Here is a 12,394-nt window from a genome sequence, read left to right as displayed (position 1 = left end):
TGAAGCATGTGGTGTTGGAGGTAGGAAATACTAAGTGATATTCTGCTTCATCTTTAACACCATATTAAAGGAGGTAGAATCTGAAAACATCTCACTCTTAAAAGCAATTATTTTAGAAACGAGATAAGTTCTCTAGAAAAGTCTTCTTTTCCAACATTCTCAAAATTACTAAGCATCTATAATTTTAAAGTACTGTCTATAAAAATTTCAATTGCTCTGAATTAAACTCTACGACTCTTGACCAAATGACAATGTAAAGATAATACGAAAACTAAGTCAGATTGCTAAAAGGAGAAACAATTGCAAAACGGAGTTGTGTATATTAAAAGAAGCATATAGTACCTTAGAATTATGAAAGTTATAGCTCAGCTCTAGTCACTGCTGTAACCATTATTTGGGAATTTTCTTCTGTTTGGAGACCATGAATTATGGTCTGAAATGAAGAGGAATACTGAAGAACTGGAACAATCAAGAGTTGATGGGCCACTATGACTAAGTATTCAAAATTATGATGTGAAAGAACACCCCAAGGCTCGCTTCGGCAGCACATATACTAAAACTGGAACGATACAGAGAAGATTAGCATGGCCCCAGAACAAGGATGACATTCAAATTCGTGAAGCATTCCATATTTTTCATGGACTTCTGGGTCTTTAGTGAATCATTAAAACCACAAATTTAAACCTGTTACTGCCAAGAATCTACTTGATTTGAAGTTTCCTATGGAGCCCTGGGAGCCTCCAAATTCATTTAGTGTTCCAAGAAATCACAGAATCTCATAGCTAGAAAGTATTTAAGCAGTTCTTTACATCAGCTTTCTCTTTGAGCTATCTACTCCACACCTTATTGATTGGTACAAGAATATTCTTGGAAAGACCCAGAATATCAACGAGTAGTGGTCAAAAGCATGACTTTTGGAGCTGGAAAAACTTGGTTCTGACATTCAGTAAACTTTTTACTGTGTGTGAAATTGACAAGTCACTTCAACTTCGACCTTCTGTATCCTCACTTATAAAACAGAGATAGTAAAACTTCACAGTACAGTGTTTGTAGTGAGAATATTCGAGCACTTAAAATGCTTGTATCAAGAAATATTTGCTGAATAAAAAAGAACATCCCAAGGACTAGGGATTATTAACTCAGAGAAGGGACTACAGAGAGACACACATTGAGAAAGTAATTTATGCCTGCACAGGCATTACATATTCTGACTGGCCCTAACTGGAGAAATACTTGTTGTTAGTGCCTTGAGTAGATTCTGACTCCTGGTGACCCTGTGTACAGAAGAGCTAAATGGAACCCTGCCCAGTCTTTTTGCACCATCCTCTCAACATTCCCACACTGTATCAGACAATGCTCCGCTGCTTTTTATAGGGTTTTCACGGCCAATTATTTCTGAAGTAGGTAGCCAGGTCCTTCTTCCGAGTCTGTCTTAGTCTGGAAGCTCTGCTGAAACCTGTCCACCATGGGTGACCCTGCTGGTATTTGAAATACCAGTGGCACAGCTTTCAGTATCACAGCAACATGCAGCCACCTCAGTACGACAACCAACAGATGGGTGGTGTGGTTCCCTGACCAAGAAACGAACGAACCCGGGCCACAGCTGTGAGAGCACTGAATCTTAACCACTAGACCACGAGGGCTGGTTGGAGAAATGCAGGGAAGCAGACTTGAGTTTAATATGTTAAATTTGTCTAACAGACATCCACAAGTAGCATGGGTTTCTTTGGGAGATCCTAAGAGGCCGATAACCACTTAGGGAGAATGTTACAGAGCTGAATAAAATGATTATGGAAATCCCTCCCAATCTAAGATGTTGTGTTAATGAAAGGCTCAAAAAGAGACATGGAACTTTCTTAGGACAACGCTCCAGCACTCTTGTCTTACCCCTCCAGACAGCTATAGCAAATTGACAGGGGGAAAAAACGAAAAACACAGAATTAAAAATAATCATTGCTACTAACTGCCAGATTATCTGCCATCAGATTACCTGGAAACAAAATAAATCAGCCAATTATCTCTCATTTCCTACTTTAAAGCACTGTTTGGAGGTTAGTAAGACTGCAGTGACTTCTAGCAATTTCATTGTGGCCTTTTGACAGCAGATATGGAAAGTAATGGGGAACATCTTTCTTTTACCTAAATTTCTACTTTATTCATTCCTACTAAAAGAGTTAATTATCGAGCTTCAAATCTTGCTTTAATTTAATCTTAAGACCAATTGTGTAATTTTTTTTCTCAGGTGTTTTAGGAAAATTAGTCTACTTAGATGATCTCCCAGCTCGGCACGTTACCAACTTTTTGGCAGTCTGGATCCTTCTAAGACCTTCTACACTCTCCTCCTTTATGTTATACTCCTCACATTAAGTATATGATAAAAACTTAACAATACTGAGCCATCTGTGTTGTGGCAGAATGAGCAAAAACTCAGACTCAGCGATGTACCAGCTCTCTGGTCTTAAGCAAATTTAAAATTTTACCTAAGTCCTAATTACCTCATTTGTAAAAAAGGAGATCAAATCTACCTCAAAAAGCTGACATGCAACTTAGATTACATAATATATATGAAAAAGGTCTTGCACACATTACTCAACAAGCTGAGTATGATACCATATAATAATAATAAAACAAATTCACTTCCATAAAACATTCTTTTCTTTTTTTCCTGCTTTATCTCCCCAACCCCCCCCGTACACAGTTGTATATCTTAGTTGCAGATCCTTCTAGTTGTGGGATGTGGGACGCTGCCTCAACGTGGCCTGACGAGTGGTGACATGTCCGCGCCCAGGATCCGAACCCTGGGCCGCCACAGCGGAGCGCGCCAACTTAACCACTCGGCCACAGAGCCGGTCCCCCATAAAACATTCTTGCAAAGATTACTACCAACAACATGAAAAAGATTCTCAATTACTGAATGAATCATTAAAATTCAGTATTCTCAGGGCAGGTTTCTTGGTGTCTTAAGGCAACACCAAAGACAACAGAGGGATAGTTCTCACCTTCATTCCCCTTTCTTAACTATAATTCTGCAACATTATGTTGTGGTTAATGTGAGACTTTAATTATGAGCTCTCTTTTCCACCCCATCCTCTCAATGCAGAAAAAGTTTCACAATCAGTTTAACTGGCTAAATCACTAAATAGAAGAGGTCTTATTTTAGATACTGTAAATAATTATTTTTTCTTATTATTTTGTTTAGATATCTGAGAATCCAGAATGTCATTGCTTTTATTTTAATGATGAACAGTATTAAAATAACTCTAGGTAATCATTACAGTACTTTATTTCCATTGCTACTCATCTGAAAAAGATGATAAGAGTTATTTAAAAGTAATAAGAAACTAAACAGGGGTAGTGACGAAATTAGCTTTTGTCACCACTCTTAGATTTCTGCCCTCATTCAAACAAGATGATCTAGTTACCAATATTTGAAAAAAGGAAAAATTTTCTTTTCCCTTTTTCTTATGCCCTGCTTGACAGAACTGGTATTCTTCAATTCTCTGACATGGTCAACAGAGTAAAGAGGCAAAAATACTGAACACAGAGTCAGACAGAAGCCAGGGATCTGCTCCTGATTATCACTCATAATTAGCTCTACAACCTCAGGCAGCTTTTAACATCTTTGGACATCTAAAATGAGGAGTTTGATTACGATTATCTCTAAGGCTTAACAGTGTATGAGTTAATCACCTGGCAACAGCCAGTGATCTACTGGCTGAAAATCATTTGTAATGGAAGGAACTCATTTTGTAACCCAAGGTTTCTGAATTCTTAGATTCTTCATATTTTACAATTTTTAAATCTGTGTCAGGATTCCTTATCCCAGTAGATGTTACTAGGATAAAAGAAAATGTACTTGTCAGTTCTTAATAAATATTTGACTTGCTTGATGGCTGGAGATAGAAATATTTTTATTTTTATTTATTTATTTATTTTTTTTGGAGGAAGATTAGCCCTCAGCTAACTACTGCCAGTCCTCCTCTTTTTGCTGAGGAAGCCTGGCTCTGAGCTAACATCCGTGCCCATCTTCCTCTAGTTTATACGTGGGACGCCTACCACAGCATGGCTGCCAAGCAGTGCCATGTCCGCACCCAGGATCCGAACCAGCGAACCCCGGGCCACCGAGAAGCGGAACGTGCGAACTTAACCGCTGCGCCACCGGGCCGGCCCCCAGAAATATTTTTATAATATATAAGCCAATAAATCCTCACTAATTCTTTTTACAAAGTTAAAATCAAATATCTTTTATATATTTAAAATTATTTGATTTAAGAAAAAGATATTTTCAAAAAGTCTACCTATATATAAAATGAGAGACACAAATTAATACATAATATATACTGTAACCCTGAAGTATGAAAGCTCAAAAGTAAAATCTAGCCTACTTCCATTGACTGACAAGATCACAGGTCATGATGATGTAACATCAAAATAAGTCAATTTTTAACAAATACTTACTAAGCCCAAATTGTGCTAACTTGCCAAAGTTGACTATCTATCTTGAGATAAAAGTTGTACTTCGATTTCTGAAGAAAAACCAATCTGTTCTGGTGATTATCTTATATAATACATAATCCTGATCTGTCCTTCTGTCTATTTATCTACCTATGAGTCTTTGGAAGCTAACAATCACAAAGCAAGACCTTTTAACGACGTTCTGGATAAACAAAGGAGTAGCAGACTTTGGATGTCAAAATTCTCCTCCCTTACTCCTAAGATTCAAGGCTACTGATAAAGTACCAAGTCTCCTGTGAATAAAAGGGGAAAGTAGAAGTTAGGTCACATACTGTATTTCTTTGGAGGTCTAATTACTCTAAAGCCTGTATCTATTTTGCAATATAAAGAAAAAGGAGGTTAAATTTAACTTAAATAGTGAACTGAACTTTGTATTATGTTGAGCCTTCTCATAAAAGCTGTTGCTCAGAATAGAAGGAATATAGCTCAGATTTAAAAAAGAAAAAAACACTTTAAAAAGCATCCCTATAATGATAAACTTTGCATGACAAATTTACCAAGGTCAAGAACACCCTATCTATACCTTCAATTTCACTCTTAGGACAACTATATTAAATGTCAACATAAGATCATCAAGGATAATCAAACTCTCTTTTGGGCCACTATACAAATATATTATATTAAAGGAAACATACACATTCTAGACCTGTGAGCTAGGGTCAATAAACCTAAAAGTTAGTTGCTTTGGCAACCAAGTTTTGCTCTGTAAAGTACCTTTAATAAAGAATAACTAAAAAGCCAAAATATATCTTCATCTCTGATTTATCCTCACTTTTCCAGTCCCATATCATTCCCTTAACAAGGAATTAAATAATCCCTTGACAGTGTCAGCTACCTGACATACTAAATACACAGAAAATAGAGATCTCTATCGGTTTTCATAAAAAAATAGAATTTTTCAAGTGTTTTGTGGGGAAATGGACAGTATCTTACTAGTTGCTCCAAGCAAATCTTCGGGTTTTGAGTTTTGTTTACCTTTAATTATCTTTTATTCTAACATTGTCATTAAATCCTTCCTACTTTTCTGTCTATTCTATTTCCATAGTTATCAACTCAGTTCAAAATTTACATAGGGCATCTACTATGCTGTATCATACTCACTGTACTCAATTTAGCCCATATCCTAATGATCTGTACTAGTTACTTCTCAAGTTATAATCCTCTATTTATCAATGTCCTGTCAGTAGGACAGTCATCCCATCACTGCCACCTACTGATTCTGGCCTAGGGGCACCACCTGGTGGTCAGCAACAGGAATTATCCTTCCCACCACCTCATTTCTCCCACCTTGGGAAAACAGTACACCTGGACTTTCTGGTATTGCTCATAACTCAACTAATTCAACCTTAGAAATCTCCCTTTCATTTAAACAGAGCAGGACGCCATCTTGTTGTAATTTATCATGGAGGGCTTATTTATGAACTCTGGGCAACCTACAAACTCTAAGTATACAAATTATTCGTTACTGATAAAGAATGAGAACGAATGAGTTTTTGAGAGCTAACTCAAAGATGAACTCCAGACAGCAGCAGGCACTGAGGTCTATGTGCCTTTTCTGGTGTTGGCCTCTGCTGGGAAGTCTTTCCAGCCAGGCCCAGCCCTGATTCCACTTTGTGGAGATAAGCGCCAGTGGGGACAGCAGTCTGAAGTTCCTTCAGCTCCTGAGGTGCCAGCCTGGAGGGAGAGAAAGCAGCTGGGGCAGTGCTGCAAGGTACCTCCAGTACAGGGGAAGGGTGACAGGAGGTACCTGCCCACAGCTATCCAATTCTGTTACATAGAAAACCCACATGTAGACCTGGAAACCATGATTCTATCAAGGGTGGTTTAGCCTTTTCAGTGTGAAATCATCCTAACATTTAGAGTGGGAATTACCAGGAAGAGTAATCCTACTTCCCCACCTTCCACCCTGCCGGCCTGCCCCAATCCTTTCCTCTTTTCTTTAACTTCTAGATTTAGCCAGTCACTACAAAAAAATTCCCCTTCTCTCTGTCCATACCACAAGTAACCCACAAAATTTTCCTAAGTGCAGCCTAATACAGGTATTCTGCTTTTTCTACATTTACCTATAAACAGGAAAATGATATAGTGAGCTCTGAAGTAATACTAACCTTGATAGAGAATCAGGATCACTAACCTTAAACTATCCCTTCATAGGCTTCCGATGTTTGCATTTACCTTCTCATTTCTCTCTAATTAAGCTTTCTCTTTCTCAGAACTTTTGGCAAAAAATCTCATTCATTGTTACTGTTTTATAAAAGGAGTATTTAGGTAGTATTGATTGGTATTACTTCATTATGTAGTTACCACTGTAATTGTGGAAGAATAATATCTCACCTAGATTTTGGAGGAATGGATTTTTTGGGCTACTCTGGGAATCTAAAAACCATTTCTAACACTGAAATTCAAAATGACTTTTCCCATAGAAATAAACAATTGAACATTGTTTTATAAGTTGGCAGATGGTTACACTATATGACAGTAACTTCACAGGTGAGCTCTCTGATACCTTAGCTGTCTTTTTCCTATTTTATTCCATCTTGAACACAACTGTTCAAAAAAAACCTTGAATATGATATTTTCAACATGCAAACCCCTTCAAAAATCTGAGGGCTCCCTATATCCAATCACATCATTAAAATTATTTAGTTTCACATTCATAATGCTGGATCAAAAACCTCTCTCCTAAATTGAAATTTTAAAAATCAGCTTTATATAATCACACACTCTTCCAATCTTCTCTCTTACTAATTCCTCTAAATGTCTTACTAGTCCTTATACTGGTTAGGCCCTAGGGTTCTATGTGGGATATAAATAAAGATAACTAATGCATGGCCCTTGCTCTCCAGAAGCTCACAACCGGGGTCTTGTTTTCTTCTTTTTTTAAAGCACATCTCAGCTATCTTGAAACTTGAAATTTGCATGTATGTATTGTGTTGTCTTATGATGGAGAAGACCTATACTGACTGTGCCTCACATTCCTAAGACATCCTCTAAGGAGTACATTCTCTATAAAGCCCTTGTCAATAATGACTTCATACTTAGCTCTCCCTTCTCTGAACTTCTACTGCCCTTAATTTCAGTAATACCTGATTACATATTGTTCTATCAAAGCTTTTAACTGCTAGATTGGATCCTGCCAAATTCATGAATTATTCAATAAAGCCAATGAGATCTTTAAAATTTACTCAGTTCAATTTTGTTTTTTTAACATGGTGAAAAGTATTAACACTTAAACCATACAACATAAGTTTAAAAATATATATAGAGATCAAATTCTCATTAGTGAGAACTGTTCCAAGCATTGCTCCTCACCCATCTGGCACACATAGACAAGAAGCTATGACTTATGGCCTTAATGCGCATTATCACTCCCTCCCCTTAACAATGCCAAGAAAAACAATTTTCAGTAAAATTTCTTTATAGTACAGGTCTTTGGAACCTTTCTCTTGGTTCTTCCCTCTGCCTGGTCTGCTCTTTCCCCAGATCTCCTTCAGGTCTCGGCTCGTATATCAGTGAGGACTTCCCTGACCACTCTGCTTAAAATTTGCTGCTCTAGCATTCTTTTATCTTCTTTCACAACCATCATATTATTTTACTTATATGTTTTGTTTACCTCCTCTTACTATCACAAGCCACATCCCAGATATTGTCCACTACAACCGAACCTAGGCATGCTCATTCATTTACATATTGTGGGTGGCTGCTTTCATGCTGTGATGCAGAGTTGAGTAGCTACAACAAAGACCATATGGTTGAAAATATTTACTATTACTATTTACAGAAAAACTCCGCAGACCCCTGACTTACTACAACACTAGGTCAAACACTTATAAACATTTATTGAAAAGTACGAACAAAAAAACACTGGGGGAAAACACTTCTGATCCCAGTGTTTTATAAAAGATAGAAGAGCTTGTAAACTGAGATATCACCACGAAAACTTTCAGTATACTTAACCAGGTTTGCACCTTCTTGTGTGCAATTTTTCATATTCCACATCACCGACTCAAAAAACAAAGTTGGCAGGAGCACTAAAGATCAGATTGTTAAGTAACCTGCCTAAAATCACTCAGCTGGTAAGTGGCAAATCCAGGACAAAAGCCTTTTTTTTTAAAACTGTTTTCCATTATACTCAAGCAAGTTTTAACAAAATAATTATTTTCCAATCTTCTATTTGAGCAGGTGAGATATAAAATCTGACTTTATAATGTTATAAGGAATCTGAGTATTTAAAAGTTTGACTCACCATAAAACAACAATTATAATACGCAAAAACTTGAGGGAACCAAACCAACTGAACCTACTGTGAATTCTCAAGCCTCCTTTCTCCTCTAATTCTACTTTCCATTTCTCCCCTTGATGTTATTACTTAAACATTAACACCATCCTAATATTTTGGCACATTTATATACTCACTGAAATTTCACAGCATTTACTTAATCTCCATTTACACCAGGAAACATATACTTGATTTTTGGACCACTATGAATCATTGCTTCAAAACATGGCCTGTCTCTAACCTGTTGTCATGAAAACACATATTCAATAGCTATTTCCTTCTTCCATTAGGCCTTCTGTGCAATAATTTAGTAGTTTTTCTAAGACGTTTTATGCTTTGCATAAAATCTACATCAAGACTCACTGTTATTTTCTTCATAGAGAACCCCTTTCTTGGTGTAATATACCAATAATCAACTCCATTTGCCTTCTAGGGAAATCCTATTCGGACCTTCAAAATCTTGCAAACTGACCATTGTTATTCTCTTGCTGTGATCTCTCCAGCTCCTCTATTTAAAGCTCTATTTCAGTCATCATCATTTCTTGTCTAGATTCTACCACAAATTCCTAACTGGTCTCCCAGCTTCCACCCTTAACCCCCTGCAGTCTATTCACACAGCAGCCAGAGTGATCCATTTTAAAAATAGATCAGATCACATCACTCCTATGCTCAAAACCCTCCAATGGCTCCCCATCTCATTCAGAATACAGCCAAAGTCCTTAAAATGCCTACGAAGTCCTACTTCATATGGCCACCTGTGACCTCTCTGACCTCATCTCTTACCACTGTCCCCTGCTCACTCAGCTTTTTCACACTGGCTTCCCTGTAATTCCTTTAACACGTCAGGCAGGCTCCCACTCTGGGCTTACTTCATCTGCCTTGAGTACTTATCCCCCAGATAGCCAGCCACATGACTAACTCCTTCATCTCCTCAAGTCTTCACCTAAATGTCACCTTCTCAATAAGGCTTACCCTTATCCTACTTTACATTGCAACTCACCTCCCCTCTACACATACTCCTGACCTCTTATCTTAGTCTAATTTTTTCCTTTTTTCTATAATACTTATCATGTTCCAACATAACATATAATTCATTTATTCTATCTATTGTATCCTATCTCCTTTAATACAAAGTAAGCAGCAGAAAGGCCAAAATCTTTGCCTGTTTTGTTTTCTAACGTATCCTAACTACCCAGAACACTGCCTCGTACATAGTAGGTATTTAATAAATATTGATGAATGATTGAATGAAAGCTTACTCCATTTCAAAAATTTATCCACGTACATTCTCAACTAATTAGATCCATGTACAACTCACTAATTAGACATTCCTTCTTGCTCCCTAAGTCTACTTACAACTCACTAATTCATTGAAAAAATAAACCAAGGGCAGAAGTATTAGGCAAGGGGAATTCAAAGATTGATAAGACACAATCCCTGCCCTCAGGTAACTCTTCTTTCCACTTCCACCATTATTTCCTTGATCCAAACTATGGTCATCCCTTATGTGGACTGCTATCATAGCTTTCTGGCTGGTCTACCTGCATTCAATAGGAACCTACTCCAATCCATTCTCTGAACTACAAGCATAGTGATATTTTCTAATCACAAAGTTGATATTGCCCTCCTTCCTTAAAATGCTTTGATGCTACTCATTCCTCTGAGGTGGAGAAAAACTGCTTAATATTGTCTCCAAATCTCTGTATGAACTGCTTCCTACCTATCTCTTCAACCTGAACCAGTGTGAGCTTGCATGTGCACACATACAAACACATACCTGCCATTCGATCTCTCATACTCAGCAAACTGCCTCCCATCTTAGTGCCTTTCGACCTGCAGTTTCCTCTCCATCACTAATTACCTCAGCTTATCCTTTAGATCTCTGTCACTTCCTCAGGGAAGTCTACCCTGACTTCCTTAACTAGGTCAAATGTCCCATATAAGTAGCACTTATCACAGTTGAAAATTTAGATTTGTTCAAATGATTATTTGTCCAATATGTGTCCCCATCATATTATAAACTCCATGAGAGTAAGGATCACATCTGTTTTGTTCATCATGGTATCTGCAGTGCCCAGCACATATCAGATACTCTCTATATACTTGTTGAATGAATGAATGAATGAAAGTATAAACAAAAATATGGAAAGGAGTGCTGATTCCTATATGGGGCAGGGAGTCGCATGAGGCAAAGTCCACATGGGCTAAACTATGGAAGGTCTTGTATGTCATTTTAAGGAATTTCTTTACCCCTCATGTAATGGCAGAGCCAGTGAAGAGTTTTTAAGCAGTGGAAATGACATGATTTGTTTTGCATTTCAGACAGCTCTCACAACTGCATGCAGTATGGACAAAGGATCTGAAAGGGCAATGAGATGGTTGAAGGCTCAAACTAGGGCACTGATTTGGGAATGGAGAACAGGGGCAAGCTTCGGGATCATGTGATTCAGAAGTGGAAGGGGTCAGGATAACTAAGGTTGCCAACCTCGTGTCCTCAATGATTTCTACTATATTCACTCAAGTTTGGAAACAACTGAGATAGAACACATACTAGAAGACAAAAAGGTTTATGAATTCAAATTCAGAAATGATAAGTTTGAATTGCCCAGGCAGACAACCAACAGAGACTTAGATAATCAATTCTGAAGATCACAGAATTGGTCAGATTGGAGACCAAAATTTTGTGGAAGCTGAAAGTATGACACCAGTATGATACCAGTTAAGTTCACAAAGGAGTGAAAAGAATGGTATGGGCTATGGTTAAAACTCCAAGGGACATAACACTTAAGATGCAGACAGAGAAGAGGACCGGCCCATTATTCAATAAATAAACACTATTTTTGCCTGAGGTATTTGTGTGCAAAATGTTGTCCTGCTAGGTCTTGGGAGGGATATAAAGCTAAGACATGGCACCTGTCTTGAAAGCCCTGTCAACAGTTTTAGGCCTTCTCTCAGTGTATCAGCCAAAATGTCACAGCCTTTATCATTCAAGTCCATAATATACCTTGAAAGAGTCTAAGTTTACTAAGAAAGCACTAATTAGTTTCATTCCCAAGGTGTTTGAATTAGAGGATATCCTTACTCCCTATTACCCACATCAACATCCTGAAGCCCCTCCTTCAAAGCATTCCCAGATCCTCTGGACAGAATTACTCTATCCCTAAACACATATGTTTTTATATTGCTTGTGGCACTCATCACATTACATCTTGTATGATACTGTGGAGGCAGCACAGTGTTGCAGAAAGAAAACTAACCTACAGAAATCAAAAGCTTCACCCCTTATTTATAAGTTGTGTGATCCTTAAATCACTTATGCTTCCTAGTCTGTGAAATAATGACAATAAGGACCTTCATTACCATCTCATAGAATTATTAAGAAGATCAAGTGAGAGAATTCATGTTAATGTGCTTTATTAAAATTCACAAGTTATTTTCTCTTCTGTGTGTACATCTTATCTTTCCTGACAGTCTTAAAAATCTTAAGAGCTGGGATCAAGTGTTATGTATCTAAATGTCCACTACAGCGTTTTTCAGAATATCTTGCAACTAATAGGCACTCATAAGTTTGACCAAATATGTTGAATAGATTATATGAGA

The 12,394-nt window shown here is 37.5% G+C and overlaps 1 protein-coding gene and 1 non-coding gene across 16 annotated transcripts in view; one reads left to right on the top strand and one right to left on the bottom strand.

Annotated features, from left to right (window-relative positions):
• Positions 1-12,394, bottom strand: part of TMCC1 (transmembrane and coiled-coil domain family 1) — a 251,001-nt gene that overhangs the window by 159,215 nt on the left and 79,392 nt on the right. The window lies entirely within an intron of this gene.
• LOC139076273 (U6 spliceosomal RNA) lies at positions 532-636 on the top strand. Its single transcript, XR_011527685.1, has one exon. It is a non-coding gene; the product is annotated as a U6 spliceosomal RNA (small nuclear RNA).

Source organism: Equus przewalskii, chromosome 15, assembly GCF_037783145.1.
Source record: "Equus przewalskii isolate Varuska chromosome 15, EquPr2, whole genome shotgun sequence".
Lineage (NCBI taxonomy): Eukaryota > Metazoa > Chordata > Mammalia > Perissodactyla > Equidae > Equus > Equus przewalskii.
This window is presented reverse-complemented; position numbering and strand designations above follow the sequence as displayed.